The sequence below is a fragment of the Trichechus manatus genome, unplaced genomic scaffold (assembly GCF_000243295.1).
Source record: "Trichechus manatus latirostris isolate Lorelei unplaced genomic scaffold, TriManLat1.0 scaffold00048, whole genome shotgun sequence".
NCBI lineage: Eukaryota > Metazoa > Chordata > Mammalia > Sirenia > Trichechidae > Trichechus > Trichechus manatus.
Window position 1 is genome coordinate 7,093,926 of NW_004443984.1, and position 12,015 is coordinate 7,105,940.

Genomic DNA, 12,015 nt, shown 5'->3' on the forward strand with positions numbered 1-12,015 from the left:
GGGCCATACTCTCGGGGTTTCTCCAGTCTCTGTCAGACCAGTAAGTCTGGTCTTTTTTTGTGAGTTAGAATTTTGTTCTACATTTATCTGCAGCTCTGTCCAGGACCTTCTATTGTGATTCCTGTCAGAGCAGTCGGTGGTGGTAGCCAGGCACCATTTAATTGTACTGGATTCAGTCTGGTGGAGGCTATGGTAGTTGTGGTCCATTAGTCCTTTGGACTAATCTTTCCCTTGTATCCTGTTCTCTTCATTCTCCCTTGCAAGACCAGTGGAGTATCTTAGATGGCCGCTCACAAGCTTTTAAGACCCCAGATGCTACTCACCAAAGTAGGATGTAGAACATTTTCTTGATAAACTATGTTATGCCATTTGAGCTACATGTTCCCCGAGACATGGTCCCCAGCCCTCAGCCCAGTAATTCGGTCCCTCAGGGAGTTTGGATATGTCTATGAAGCCTCCATGACCTTGCCTTGGTCAGGTTGTGCTGGCTTCCCCAGTATTGTGTACTGTCTCACCCTTCACCAAAGTTACCACTTATCTATTGTCTAGTTAGTGTTTTTCCCTTCCCACCCCTCCCCTCCCTCGTGACCATCAAAGATTATTTCTTTTTGTGTGTAAACCTTTTCATGAGTTTTTGTAATAGTGGTCTCCTACAACGTTTGTCCTTTTGTGATTGATTTATTTCACTCAGCATAATGCCGTCCAGATTCATCCACGTCGTGAGATGTTTTGCAGATTCATCATTGGGAAACAAAAGCTCTTACTTCATAGTATTATTATGAAGTTTTAATGAGATAATATATTTATAAAACCCTTGGCACATGGTGAACAATTAATAGTCTTTATCAGCATTAAGAAAACAGCAACAAGAGCCCGTGTGTGTAATTCCACCATCTAGGGGTAATTGCTCTTACCGTTTGCATCACTGAAGGGATGCTCATTACCTGTCAGCACAGCTCACTTCATCACTGCCAGCTTGGACCCTCAGAATGTTTTTCTTTAGATTGAAGGACTCTGTCTTTCTTGGAGTATCCCTGAGGGGTACAAATGGTTAATGTGTTCTGCTGCTAACCAAAGGGTTGGTGGTTTGAGCCCACCCAGAAGTGCCTTGGAAGAAAAGTCTGGCAATCTACTTATGAAAAATCAGCCATTGAAAACCTTACAGAGCACAGTTGTACTCTGACACACAAGGGGTTGCCGTGAGTTGGAATCGACTCAGTGACAACTGTTTTTTTTGTCTCTTCCAGACTGGGGACCAGTATGCTCAGGCCTGGGCTGACCACATCGTTCTGTTTCTTCCCATGAGCATGCTTTTTTTCCTGAAATTTCACCAGAGAGAGAGGAAGGAGAAAAGGGAAAGCTGTTGCATACTGGGCAGATGCAGGATGGTTTACGGCCAGGATCTTCAAACTTTTGGGACTCTTTTTTCAACTGCAAGCTTATGTCACATCCAATATATATCAAATGGGAATGCTCTGGTTGGAGGGTGGGGACCCAGAGCTCCTCCTGTCAGCCTCTTCCTTGTTCCCTGGATTCAGGAGGTTAGCAGAGCTGAAAGCCTGGCTTAACCCATAATTCACTGTTCGACCTTGGGTAAGCCACATCACTTCTCTGGACCTCAATTTTCTTATCTGTAAAATGGGAATGATACAGCCTCCTAACTGGGCTACTGAGGGATTATATGAGATTATGAGTAACATCTGTGTGATATCTGTAATATTTGAATAATACCTGTGTGACCTTGGGCAAGTTACTTTCTCCATCTATCAAGTGAGAGAGTGGGTGAGAGGCAGGAAGGCTATACCAATGGTCTCTAACATCTTTTCTGGCATTCATCTTCTTGGATTGCATCGTGCCTGTCTTGCTTCCCTGCAAGAAGGTTAGGAATATGACATGTTAGAGCCAGAAGACCAGCCCAGTCTCTCCCATTTTACAGACGAGGAAGCTAAGGACCAGAGACTTCCTCAGAGTCCCATAGAAAGTGGCAGAGTTGGCCTGAAGGAAAATGAAATACTGTGAAAGCCTTGTCAAAGTATAGTTTTCAAAATACTAAATGCACAATTGTCACACAGATAAAGAGTTAGCACATGTCAATTTTTTTTTGTAGCTTATTAATGAGGAAACCAGCAGGAGGACAAAACTAGTCCAATGAAGGACATATTTCTATATATGGAGAGAGAGAAAGAAGACAGAGATTCAGCTAAAAAATAAAAAACAAAGCAAGAAATCTTGTATATTTGTAAAATTGCTAAATTAGACAGAAAACAGGTTAATGTCCTATAAACCGAAAAAACAAAAACCAAACTCCTTATCGTCAAGTCGTTTTCGACTCATAGTGACCCTATAGAACAGAGTAGAACTGCCCCACAGTGCGTCCAAGGCTGTAATCTTTATGGAAGCAGACTGTCACATCTTTCACCCTCGCAGCAGCTGGTGGGTTCAAACCACCGACCCTTCGTTTAGCAGCTGAGTGCTTAACCACTGCACCACCAGGGCTCCTCTAATGTCCTATAGGGAAATAAAATCACAATCTTGGAGTTATCTCCTCTATTGGACAGAAATAATTTGCGTCTCTTCCAGACAAAAATGATTTGTAACTTATCAGTTTTCTACCAGTTAACGGCTGTCTTTACAGATTCTGCACCCTAATCAATAGTAACTAATAAGTCAAGCAAAGTGACATTCCCCCGGAGTGTCAGATGACCCTTAGGAGGGCTTGTTGGACACTGCTCTAACTTGACTTTGAAAGTACACAGGTTATCTATTTGCCTCATTTCCAAGTATTGGATCATTTACTTAACCAGCTACTTCGAGTATACAAACACTTCCCAAGAAATAAAAAGGCCAGAAGAAAGACCTGGCGATCTACTTCTGAAAACTCAGCCATGGAAATCCCATGGAGCACAGTTCTATTCTGTAATACATGGGGTTGCCATGAGTCAGAAACAGCTCTATGGCAACTGGTTTTTTAAAGATACCGAGAGAAAAGCTTGAGGAAGGATAAGTATCAGCAAAGAGGAATGCATAGAGAAAGAGTGCTACCCAAGAAGCTTTCTAAGGTTCCCTGGTGTGGCGCAAACAAGCGCTTGGCTGCTGACCCAAAGGTTGGAGGTTCAAGTCCACCCAGAGGTGACTTGGAAGAAAAGCCTGGTGATCTACTTCCGAAAAATCAGCCTTTGAAAACCCTACGGAGCACGTTTCTACTCTGATGCACCTGTGTTGCCATGAGTCAGAGTCCACTTGACAGAAGCTGGTTGGTTTTCTGGAACCCCACCTGTAGAAGAGCTCTTGGGTTTTCAATTAATAAAATTTCCCCCAAACAGAAACACAAAGCACAGCCAGAAAGTTTGGAGGGAAAAAAAGGGCATCAGTAGTAATGAATACATCAGTAGTATGAAAACTAAATGGGTTAGTGATAGCCCGAGAGTGTCAGAACAGGAACACCTGCAGTCAGGGGAATGGACGTATGCTTCCATTTCTCCAGATCCCAGATTCCCAGAGGGGAAGCAGGAGATGTAGAGACAAGTGGAAACCCTTTGTAATGCTACAGAATCATGATCCACAAGGTCCAGTCTCAGAGGGTAGGAAAGGGACTAAGAAATAACCAAAAGATAAATTTTTAATTATTCATATTCTTTATGATAGAGTCACATTTCACTCAAGGGTTGGGTTCCAAAATCAGCATATTAGGTAAAAATTATAAATGGTCAATGTTATCCTTGCAAAATCTTAGGAATGCGCCTTGCTGGAGACCATATCATAATTTTGAAATAGTCCTAGGCAGTCAGTTTTAGCTTTGACGTTAGAATGGATTTCTGTGCCTTTTTTTTTTTCAGTTGAGCACCGGCAGGCTAACGTATACCCTCCTTGCCAAAGAAAGGAATGAATCTTTCAAGACTGAGGTTGCACTCAGTGGTGAGGTGTTCAGACCACGTGAGGTGTTAAAAATTAAAATTTCCATAGTATTAAATTTGTGTATGAACGCATAAGCTTTGTTTTTCAATTCGTGAATTGGGGAACATATGATCTGGAAGTCAGACAAGAGTTCCGAAGAGCTATACAAAGCTAGAGGGTTTTGTAGTCACAGACACACAGGAACAAGGAAGCTATTCTGGGCAAATCTCAGATTGGCTGGCAGACATTTTCTTTCCTCATTTGGGATAAAGGGGAAATTTTGAACTAGGTTAAACTGAGTAGGTAAGTTCTAATTGGTTAGATTAGGTTTCCGTTTCTGGGTGAGTCAATTGATTGACTCGGCTTTCGGTTCCTGGGAAGGTTAGGCATTTACAAGAAATGCTAACTTAGGTTTCTGTTTGTTGAGGTGAGGCTTAGTATAAGTTGACTCCATCTTGGGCCTAGTATAATCAGGTTAAGAAGCCCTGGTGGCACAGTTGTTAAGAGTTCGGCCACTAACCAAAACGTTGGCAGTTCAAATCCACCAGACGCTCCTTGGAAACCCTATGGGGCAATTCTACTCTGTCCTATAGGGTCGCTATGAGTCAGAATCGACTCGACGGCAATGTTATACTCTTTTTCTTAGTGGCTCTGTGGGAGAAAGACCTAATGATCTGCTTCTGTAAAGATTAACCCAAAAATCCATTGCCCTTGAGTAATCCTAACTCATAGCGACCTTATAGGGCAGAGTAGAACTGCCCCATAGGGTTTCCAAGGCTGTAGTCTTTGAGGATACAGACTGCCACATCTTTCTCCTGCACCTGTAAAGACTATTGCCTAGAAAACCCTTCGGGACAGTTGTGTTCTGTCACATGAGGTCACTGTGAGTCAAAATCGGCTCAATGGCACTTGACAACAATGCACAGTAGTAGTCAGGTTAACGGAGGCTCACGGGAGCTGAGGCAGACGGTGAGGACAGAAAGTCCATTCAGGTCTCCCCACCTCCCATATGTTCGCTGCAGAAACAGACTCCTTGAGGACCTAGAGTAGCAGGAGTATCCCTTACTCTATTTAAATGGTTATTTCTAGCTCTCTCTCTATGAATCTTACTAGAATAGTCAAATGTGTGTATAACGTGGTACTCATGTTCTTTTTTTTAATTAAAAAAATGGAGATACAGTTTACATGCAGTAAAATGCATCTTAAGTGTACTGCTTGATGAGTTTTTACATATGCGTGAGTACACCCTCTACCACCACAATGTTTGTGAGATTCATCCATGTTGTTGCGTGTGTTGGCTCTGTGTGTATTGCTGAGTAACATGCCAGTGTATGAATGTATGGCACTTTGTTTATTCATTTTGCTCTTGGTGGATATTTTCGGCTATGATGAATAAAGCTGCTATAAACATTCTCGTACAAGTCCTGCCCCCACCTTGCCCTGTGAACATATGCACTCAATTCTTTGCTGTACTTTTTGAACACCATGAAGCAGGCATAGAGTTGACACCGATACTCCTTGAAACACCTCCTGAACCAATTTCCTCCTTCTCCTCCCCCACTCTTCTCTCTCTTCCTGCTCTTTATTATGGAGAGATTCTTAATCTTGTCTTTTTTGCTTTTTCTTCTGGGCCTTCTGGGTCTCTCCTTCCTTCTCCATCTCCATCACTCAACAAGATCAGGGTTTTGTTGGCCAAGTGGAGGGATTGGGAATTGAGAAGGAGCTATGAAAGCCCGCCCTGTCTCCTCAGTGCACATTCTTTGTTCTTTGCCCCTCTGGGCAGATAAGAGTGCTTTGGGGATTTTTTTTTAATGAAAGTGGAGGGGAGTGTAAACAACAAATAATTTATTGTAAGATAGAAGCAACATGGGTTCAAATTCAGCATCTTGTTTCCATCCTTTTTTTATATTAATAGACTTTATTTCTTAGAACAATTTCAGGTTTACAGAAAAATTGCACAGAAAGTAGAGTTCCCATATGTCCCCCACCCATGCACACAGTTTCTCCTATTATTAACATCTTTAGTGGGGTACAATTGTTACAATTGATGAACAACAAAACGAAACATTGCCTGGTCCAATGCCATCTTTACGATCATTGGAATGCTTGAGTCCATTATTGCAACCACTGTGTATTTTGAGCGCCTTCCAACCTAGGGGGCTCATCTTCTAGCATTATACTGAACAATGTTCTGTAGTGATCCATAGGGTTTTCATTGGCTAATTTTTGGAAGTAAATTGCCAGGCCTTTCTTCCTAGTCTTTCTTATTCTGGAAACTCCACTGAAACCTGTCCACCATGGGTGACCCGGCTGATTTTTGAAATACTGGTGCCATAGCTTCCAGCATCACAGCAACATGTAAGCCACCACAGTACGACAAACTGACAGATGGGTGGTGGGAGGAACTATTGATACATTAATAGTAACTGAAGTCCATAGTTCACATTAGGGTTCACACTGTGTTGTACAGTTCTATTGAGTTATGACAAATGCATTATGTCATGTACCATGCAGAACCATGCAGTACCATGCAGAATAGTTTCACTGCCCTAAAAATGCCGTGTGCTCCACCTATTCATCCCTCCTTGCCTTCACCTGAACTCCTGGCAACCACTGATCTTTTTTACTGTCTCTATAGTTTTAACTTTTTGCTGTGTGATCTTGCATGAGTGGCCTCTGTCTCTGGAGTGCCGGTGCCTCACCTGTAAACTGGGGATGAGAATGACCCCTCTGGACTTTGGTGAGGCTTCAGGAAGTCTGGTCCCTGGCATGTGGTAGAAACTTAGCAAAAATCTTGTCTCCTCCTTCTTCCCTCACTCAGAGGGCCTGTGCAGGGTGACTAGTTGAGAAGACTTGGGACGAAAATGTAAAAAGAAGACAAAACAAAGCAAAAGTGATTTCCTGGTAGGGTTTGGGGGACAGAAAAATATGAAGAAACGAAGCCCCCAGCCCAGCTGGAGACCAGTATCCTGGAAGCCCAGAGGGGAAGCAGCCCATTCTGTGAGAGGCCTGGTGGAGCCACTCTGGGAGAGGTTCAGAAAGTACAAATCTAGTTGTAAACATGCTAATGGAAGCCACCAGGCATGCAGGCAGGTGAGATATAAAAAGATTAAGAGGATTAGGAGAGACTTTGTAAAACAAACAGGGTAGGCTGTGGGAGCCAACCAAGAGGTATTGCCTAAGCCTTGTGGAGGCTGGGCCCTGGGTCCAGGAGCTCACAGAGACGTGAGGGTCACAGGAGAGTGACCAGGGAATGTCACACGTGCAGAAATGATCTCCCTCATCTGCCCGTCACAGAGCTAAAATTCCATCTTTAGCCATTCAATCCATTGGGTAAGCATTGCCCTCTCTGGGATGTTTTAAAATTGAAGATGCATCATGGTGTATTTGCAAGATGCTAACGGACACCACTTGGAGCCCTGGTGGTGCAGTGGTTAAGCATTTGGCTGCTAACCAAAAGGTCAGTAGTTTGAGTCCACCAGCCACTCCTTGGAAACCCTACGGGGCAGTTCTACTCTGTTGTATAGGGGTGCTATGAGTCGGAATAGACTTGATGGCAATGGGTTTGGTTTGGTTAATGGGCACTGCTTAGTGAGCCTTACTTAGGACTAGACTTAGTACTAGGTACTTAATGTTGTTGTCAGTTGCTGTTGAGTCGATTTTGACTCATGGCAACCCCATATGTGCAGAGTAGGACTGCTCTGTAGGGTTTGCAAGGCTGTGAGCTTTCACAAGCAGATTGCCAAGCCTGTCTTCTGAGGCGCTTCTGGGTAGGTTCAAACCACCAAACTTTCGGCTAGTAGTTGAGCGCTTAACCATTTGCACCACCCAAGGACACCAAGCGCTTAATACACTAACTCATTTCATCACCACAAACCCCAGGGAGGTAGGTACTATGATTAAGCCCCTTTTACAAGATAAGATAATCAAGGCTTAGAGAGGGGAAGTGACTTGCACAAGATCACACAGCCAGTAAGTGGTAGACTTATTTCCGCCACATGCAGTTACCTACCTAAAGATGTGCCATTGGCATCCTACAGGCCAGGGTCTAAATTTGGGACTCGGAAAAGGGGAAGAGAATGGGGCGAGATAAAAGTGTTGGGTACAGGGGCTCTGAAGGCCTCCATAGTTTTGCCAACTTTACAAACTTACCTCTTCTGTGCCAGGTATTTTCAATATATCATCTCACTTAATTCACATAGTATTCCTACAGAGTAATATTTTTGGCTCATTTTCAAAGCTGAGGAAACCGAGGCTCAGAGAGATGAAGTGACTTGCCCATGGGTCTAGGATTGCCAGATTTAACAGATAAAAATACAAGATACCCAGTTCAATTTGCATGGGATGTACCGACACTAAAAAAGTATTCATCCTGTATTTTATCTGGCAACACTGCATAGGTCACAGCTTGTAAGTGGCTGTTTGCCCCCAGTGCTCTGGCTTTCTGGAAAGAGCTGCCTTGGCAGGGAGCGGGTGAGGGGGCAAAGGGGAGACTCCTCTCTGCCTCCCAGAGGAATGTGAGCTTTCAACCACCCAGCTTGAGGCCAAGATCATTGCTCCTGTGGGCTGGCCAGGAACCACAGCCTGGTTCCCTCACCTTGACCCCCACATCATCACCATGGCAGAAATGGGGCCACAGGAGGCTGCATTCGGGATGGCTCTGTCTGCCCAAGACTTTTCATCAGGCGAGGTCACTGTGGACTAGAGGCAGGGCTGGGTGTCCCTGGACAAATCACCCCCCTAGGCCTCAGTCTCCCCATCTGTGCAAAGGAGGGTTGAACCAAAGTAGTGGTTCACGTGGCCATGCTGGGTGAGAACACAGTTACCTGAGCTGCAGCCAACGTATTGTGTCAGAATTTGTTGGGTAGGATCTAGGCTTTGTGTGTTTAACAAGTGTCCTCAGTGTCTGAGATAGGCAGCCTAGCACCTTTCTGGGGCACTGATAGCTTCTAGGGTCCCTGGGTGGTGCAAACCATTAGGTGCTCAACTGCTAACTAAAAGGTTGGTGGTTTGAACCCACACTGAGGCACTTCAGAAGAAAGCCCTGGATATCTGCTTCCGAGAGGTCACAACTTTGAAAACCCTACGAAGCATAGTTCTACATGGGGTCGCCACGAGTTGTAATGGACTCAACTTGACAGCAACTGGTTAGACAGCTTCTAAGAGTCTTTCCGACCTTGACATGTTGGGCTGGGCCTGCCTGGGACCTTCGGACATGACGTTTTAGCATCTGACAAGGGGAGCAGGTTCTGGAGGGCCTAGTAACACTTCAGTGGGCTGGGGCAAGTTCAGGTTTGTCCAGGGAAGAAGAAAGGACATTAAATCTCCCCCGGAGCTGAGACCATTTCCAATCTTGGAAGTCAGAAATACTTCCTACATTTGAGTAGAGATTTATATTTTTCCTGACCCTTGCCTGGCTCATGTGATTTCCCTTGGGGTGGGGGGGATGGTGAGGCTACTGTTGTCATCCCCAATGAACTGATGGGAAAACCGAGGCTCAGAGAGGGTTGTGAGTCACCCACGTCACACGGCAATGTTGGGTCCAGTCTCCAGCCTCAGGCCAGCACTCTGCCCACCAGCTCCACCCTACCTTGGTTCTGGAAGGTGTCAGGGCAGCTGCAGCGTCTTTTCCCAGCCCTTTCCCAGGGTCCTGGGCTCTGGGTGCTACCACCCCATCTCTGTCCTGCCAGGACTAAAACCAGCCCTAAAAAAACAAAACAAACAAGCAAAAACAAACCAGTTGTCGTCCGTCAATTCTGACTCGTGGTGAGCCCATGTGTTTCTTAGTAGAACTCTGCTCCATGGGGTTTCCATGGCTGTGACCTTTTGGAAGCAGTTTGCCAGGCCTTTCTTCCCAGCTGCCTCTGGGTGGACTCGAACCACCAACCTTTACGTTGGCAGCCAAGCAGTTAACCATTTGCACCACCCAGGGATGATCAACCCTCCTCTTCCCCTGGAGCCTACAGTATGCTCAGGGTCCAGAGCATGTCAGAGCAGAGGCCAGGATTCAAGCGTGGGTCTTGCGGTGCTGAGCTTGACCTCATTTCCCCACCCCAAGGAGCCGCTCCTGAATTCGGCAGCTGCTTCTGCTCTGTTCTTCCCCCTCTTCCCAGCCCTCTGCTGATTACAAATAAACACTTGGCTACGCGGGAGAGTAATTAACTCTCCAATGTGAGGAGAACTAATCAGCCTGGAGTTTGCTGCAGGTGGGAAAAGCAAAGGCTTTTCCTAAGTAGTATGCAAATGACACCATAGTATGTAAATGAGCCCTTCGCTGGCTCCTGGGAAAGGCTGTCAAAGAGGCAGCCGGAAGCCCTGGCTGCTGAGTGGGGACAGGCTCTGGGAACGGGTGGCCAGTCACCGCGGGGGCCAGGACCCCCAGGTTCATGGGGATGGGGGTCAGAGTCAGAGTCCTGGTGGGGCTCACCTTCTGGGTTCCCCAGCACACCTGCGGTGCTATGGCTGCAGCAATGGGGAGAGGGCAGGGAAAGAAACACTCTTGGGGCTCAGAGACAACTGGCTTTGAATCTGAACACCACCGGTCCTTACCTCTGTGACCTTGGGCAAGTCCTTCACCTTCCTGAGCCTCACTTTTCTCCTTGTAACCAGTAACCAGTTGCCATCTAGTTGACTCCCATTCATGGTGATCTTGTGTGTGTCAGAGCAGAACTATGATCTGCAGGGTTTTCAAATAGCTGATGTTTTGAGAAGTAGATCACCAGGCCTTTCTTCTGAGGCACCTCTGGGTGAACTCGAACCTCCAACCTTTTGGTTAGCAGCCAAGTGCATTAACCATTTGCACCACCGAGTGCAGTAAGATGGGGATAATAGCACATATTTTTAGGCTTGTACTGAAGGCTGGACAGGTATTGTACATAAAGTGACAGGGTCTGGCTCTTAGTGGGTATTCAGTAAGTAGAGAGTGCCAAGATGGGTCAGGGGCTGCCACGTCAAGGCCCAGCCCCACGGGGCTCATCCTCACCGCTGCCTGCCTTTCACAGGTATTGTCAGCCACGTGGTAAGTGATTTGAAAGGCTTCAGGAATGGCCCTCCTGCTCGCTCCCAGGACATTACCCCTCCCATCTTGCTGAAATTTAATGCGGGGACTGGGGTGAAGTGAGTGAGGTGCCTAGAGTGCACAATTTAAGGAGCCACTCACTCTCGGAATTGCCCAAATGCAGATTCGGCCCCGAGAGTGAGCGCCTCCTTAAATGTTGCCTCACAGGTGCCTCACTTGCCTCACCCTAGTCGTGGCTGTACTGAAATTCCACTATTATAGTGTCATCTCTTGGTGCTAAGCATTGACCTCATCCTGTATGTCTTTTAAAATGCGGGTATCAGTTGGGAGGTGGGCAGAAAAAGGAGAATGAGACATTTTCTAGGGTGATGGAAATATTTTATATCTTGGTTAGGGTGTTGGTTACACAGGTATATACATTTGTCAAAACTGAACAAATGGTACACTTCAGTTCTATGCATTTCACTGTACATAAATTTTACCTCAATAAAATATAATTGAAAATAAAATAAAATGTAGTTATCTCATGCTCATGGGAGACATCACACATTAAGGAACAATGATGAGGATGACCTAAGTGGTCATCCAGTTTCTGCTTGTATACATCCTGTGATGGGGAGGTCACTACCTCGAGCCAGTCTGTAACTTGTTTGGCAGTGGGACTGGGATTTGAACCCATCTCTGACTCCAGAGTCCAAGGCCTTGGCCTCTATTGACTCTCCCAGTTTTGTGTGTGCTTAGGAGTTGCCATGAGGTCTAATTGAGACGTGGTATGTGAAATGTTTGTTACACGTGGTAGAGACATTAAGAGCTCCAGCACATCTGGAGACAGGAGAGAATTGCCCTTCCCCGCCCCATCTCTGTAGTTAGGTGAGGCCTGGGACCAGCTCTGTGTCATGACACACGAGCAGAAGTGACGTTACTGGTGCCAACCCTCCTGCATGCTTTTGCCCTGCCGCCCAGGTCACACGGAGTCCTTGGGTCGCAATGAAGAAGCCACAGGATCAAAGTGGCCTGGCTCGCTGAGGGTCTTCATGAGGACAATTGTTCTGAGAGTCACCTGGACCCATAGCAGGCTTTGCAGGGGTGAGGAGTCAACCCTT